This window comes from Rosa rugosa, chromosome 6, assembly GCF_958449725.1.
Source record: "Rosa rugosa chromosome 6, drRosRugo1.1, whole genome shotgun sequence".
NCBI classification, from domain to species: domain Eukaryota; kingdom Viridiplantae; phylum Streptophyta; class Magnoliopsida; order Rosales; family Rosaceae; genus Rosa; species Rosa rugosa.
This window is the reverse complement of record NC_084825.1, coordinates 13,789,867-13,794,118: the sequence shown is the minus strand read 5'-3', so window position 1 is coordinate 13,794,118 and position 4,252 is coordinate 13,789,867. Positions and strand designations below refer to the sequence as shown.

The following is a 4,252-nucleotide window of genomic DNA, read 5'->3' as shown; positions in this document are numbered from 1 at the left end:
ACAATAATTTATACAATAAAAATATCAACGGAAATCCGTGTGAACAAACAATTGTAACAAATGTCTGTGTAAAAACTAAAACATTTTCACACGGTTATCTGTGTGAATATCAATTCACACTGATTTCTGTACGTATTCTAAATTAGTTTAGTTAGAAATCGTTAATTTTTTATGTTATGTGAATTATGGAGGGACGGATTTCCGTTACAATAAGTTTTTAGTACAAATTTCTGTGTGAAATGTTAACACGGATATCCGTGTGAAAAGATCAATTAGCTACAGAATTCCGTGTGAAAAAGTCTACGAAATGTCACTGCCCGCCTTTTTTTTCTCTAAAAGTTGAATTTCCCCCAAATATTTTTTGTCTCACTCCTTTTCAGCTGACCCTTTCTTCTCTCATCTCCCCCTTCACCCGCAAACCATGAAGGAAGAAGCTCAAAGGTTTGGTTCTAAGCAACATCACCACGAAAGTAATTCCCTCCTTTTCTCCTTCTCTAGATTTGGTATCTTCGCCCCATTCTAAACATGGTAGATTTCCAGATTTTTATTTGAGTTTTTTTTTTGTTTTGTTTTTGCAGATCGGGAATCGGAGGCACTCTTCATCCTCTCTTCTACTGAACTACTATAGAAGAATTTGGTGAGGAAAAGCTAGTTTCTCTTTCTTGATTTTCGATCTCTCAAATCAATTTCTTTCAGCTTGGTTCAATAAAATTTCAAAAACTTGGGTGGGTTCTTGTATTCATTTCGATTTCAAGATTATGTGAGTGATTTACAAACTTGGGTTTCATATCTGGGCAAGGCTAAGGTATATCAGGCTTATTGTAGATATTTATAATCATATCTTGGCTTTTTAATTGTTAATGGCTTTGAAGTAGAAGTTCTGGCAAAGGAGTTTTAAAATTTTAAATCTATCTGTAAGATATTACATATAATGTTTATCCACGATTGCATATTCACACCCTAGCTTTTCTATTTTGTATTTGCTGGGTTTTTCACCGGGTGATGCATTTCCATTAGGAGCTCCATGTGTATGGTAATGCTATTATAATCGGTATTGTTTCTTTTTGTTTTGTATCCAGTGCTTTGCATTTTGAGTGGGTCGAGTTTATGACGAGAAGATGGGGTTTTGGTGATGCAGGGGTTTCTGGGTTGTTGGCTTAACCTTGAGGTGGAGGTGTGTTCAGAAAGGCAGGAGAGCTGTTGTTTGTGGTGTGGCTTCAAACATCCAATTCCACAGTTATTGTTCATGCTTGCAAACATAGATTGCTTTTACGTTCAAGGTTTCTTAATTCTCCTGTCTCAATTTTGTTTATTGTAATTGTAAATTGGTTCCTATTTAATGTTAAACTGTGATTAGTTTTGTATGCAGGTTTCACATGCTACTGTTGTAAGAAATTGGTCTGCAGGGTCTGAAGAGAAGGAGAAGGTTGAATATGTAAATCAAGGTAAATGGAAGGGAATTTTTTATAAGCAATTTTTGAAATCATGCTCAACTTTAAATTTTTAGATTTTTTTTGGTAAGTTTTTTTTTTTCCGAGATTGAGGCAAGTGATTGGTGGTAAACTGTATTCGGTTTTTGTTTGTATCTGGGAGTGGTTAGTTTATGGTGTTCTTCTATTTCATTTTAGTGCAATTTGCTTAACCCTTTGAACTTAACTACAATTGATAGGTGAGAGGAGGGTTGACTCTAATTACTATTATCTAATGAGGTCAAAAGAAAATATTGTGTTTCATTGTAATCTAATAGAATTAGACAAACTTTACTTGCGAGCTTTGTAATACATAGGATTAGACAAACTTTACTAATAATAAATAGTCATTTAGCTTTATGTTTTCATTTTATCAATTGGATTTTTTGTATGCAGATTAGGTCGCATTTGAGGTGTTGTCAATTGTGAAGCTGCTGCTGACATTCCAATCATCTTTCTTAGGTTGGTTGCCTATAATTCCCATCCCTTCGTGTGTACTGTACTTTTTGTATATGAATGCATACTCATATATACATATAGTGATATAGATATATGTGTACTATAATTTCACCGGGACCATACACATATGTGTACGTATAGATGCATTACATATAGTGATATATATATATATATATATATATATATATATATATATTCTTACTCATATATAGTTATATACATATAGTGATATATAATATATATATATATATATATATTCTTACTCATATATAGTTATATACATATAGTGATATATAATATATATATATATATATATATTCTTACTCATATATAGTTATATACATATAGTGATATATAGTGTGTGTGTCTGTGCGCTGCACTTTTGTATATGAGTTCTTATATGTTTCTTCACCGGGATTTGGACTTTGTTTGTTTATCATAGTATCAGAGAGTGCTTTGGGTTGATGAGGATATTAACGATGGCTGTTTCAACCTAACAAAAAGTTAATATGTTACAGTATGTATGCCTGCAAATTCTGCTGGAAATTAAAGGTTATATATTTATATATGCTTTGAGAATTCAGATGCAAGGCAAAAGTTTATATCAGGTGAGCTGAAAAAAGACCAGTAATTACTCAAAACTGAATTGGGGTGTGATCGCTCAAGTGAAAACTGGTTGTAAAACTTTGGGTTTAGTTATAAGATCTGTGGTGTTGGCAATAGCAACCTTTTTAGAACAGTAATTAGCTCTACATATTTAAGCAGAATTATGGAGAAATCAGCTAGAATTTGGTGGGGCATATATGACATTCAGATCAATCCTCTTGATCGAACATATAATTATGCAGCTGCCTGCCACAAAGCTGGAATACTGTACTATTCAAAAGCAAAAGCATGTGAATTTGATTCAGTAAATCTGTGCATGATCCAATTATATTATGGTCAATCTGTCCAATTAACCCTACAGCTATCATTATGATTGAGTCTTCCAAAAATTGCATGTGATCAGATTATTGCTATCACCATATAGTTATACACATTACTCATAACTAGCTTAACAATAATCATCGAACCGGTACTACTTGATGCTCAAGTTCATATGCCATATGATTCCTGTGTATACATTCACTACACACACACATATATATTAATGGTAATGTTATGTTTGCAACTAAGTCTCTAGCCGTCCAAACTTGCAGATTTTGTTTGAACACCCGCAGCAACGCGCGGGCACCTATTCTAGTCTTGACTAGAGAAAAGTTTTAAGTGTGATTATAGTACTTATGGTTCATATTGCTGATATTAATATGTTAATGTTATCTGAGATGTGTGCTAAATAATTGCAGATATGTCCAATTACGACATGGATTTCCAGTTGGATGATGATGCCTTACCATCGATGCATGACAGCGTCCAATTTGATGATAGTGAAACCCAAGATGTTGGCCTTCTGTTTGTGCATGAGCCAATAGTTCGTACTAAAAACAGACTTGCGATTGCAGCAGTCCAACCACAATGCAATAGACCTGCGATTCCAACCGCACCTATCAAGGATGTCTATCGACCCGAAATGCCTCAAACTGTGCCACAATCGCAGCTGAACTGAAAGGGGTAGTTTCACCTACCATTATCTAGTTTGATGGTTATGTTTTTGCCTACTTTGAGTTAGTTCTCAAAGTATTTTGTTGAAAATTATTCTTAGACAAGGATTATGTTGTTAAAGGGGGAAAATCTTAGTGATATTCCACCTTAAACAACAATGTATTCTAGAAAACCTTCATATGAAATGTACTTTGCTAGAAATGTAAAGAACATCTTGCTATGAATGTAAAGTTTTAATATTTTCGATTCAGTTGTGGAGTTGTTCATTTTATTGTAAATGTTTGAAGTATATTTATTGTAGAAAAATAAAAGTATTATTATGTTCAGGTTGCAGATTAATTAGTAATTTTTTTTTAAATACTGTCACTTTTACACACTGAAATCAGTGCGAGTTAGATTATATAGATTTCACACGAAAATCTGTGTCAATAATGTTATAGGTTTTGACACAGAAATCAGTGTGAAATAGAGTTTATATATTTGACACAGAAATCCGTGTGAAATATAGTTGTTAACAGAAATCCGTGTGAAATACAATTTACACATTTGACACAGAAATTCATGTGAAATATAGTTGTTAACAGAAATCCGTGTGAAATACAGTTTATACATTTGGCACAGATATCCGTGTGAGATAGAGTTGTTCACACGGATTGCGTTCCATTCCGGTAATTTATATTTATGGAATTATAGTGGGGCCCACTGTAACGTCCCAAACCTAA

At 33.3% G+C, this 4,252-nt stretch overlaps 1 long non-coding RNA gene across 3 annotated transcripts; it reads left to right on the top strand.

The window, feature by feature from the left end:
• Positions 1–343: 343 nt before the first annotated feature.
• LOC133717112 (uncharacterized) lies at positions 344–3,780 on the top strand. 3 transcript variants are annotated; one of them, XR_009849419.1, is made up of 6 exons: positions 344–470; positions 579–637; positions 1,139–1,280; positions 1,370–1,445; positions 1,866–1,931; positions 3,275–3,780. It is a non-coding gene; the product is annotated as an uncharacterized LOC133717112 (long non-coding RNA). The 3 variants fall into 3 exon arrangements; XR_009849418.1 differs by having other exon boundaries at positions 1,358–1,445; XR_009849420.1 differs by having other exon boundaries at positions 1,080–1,280.
• Positions 3,781–4,252: the final 472 nt, after the last annotated feature.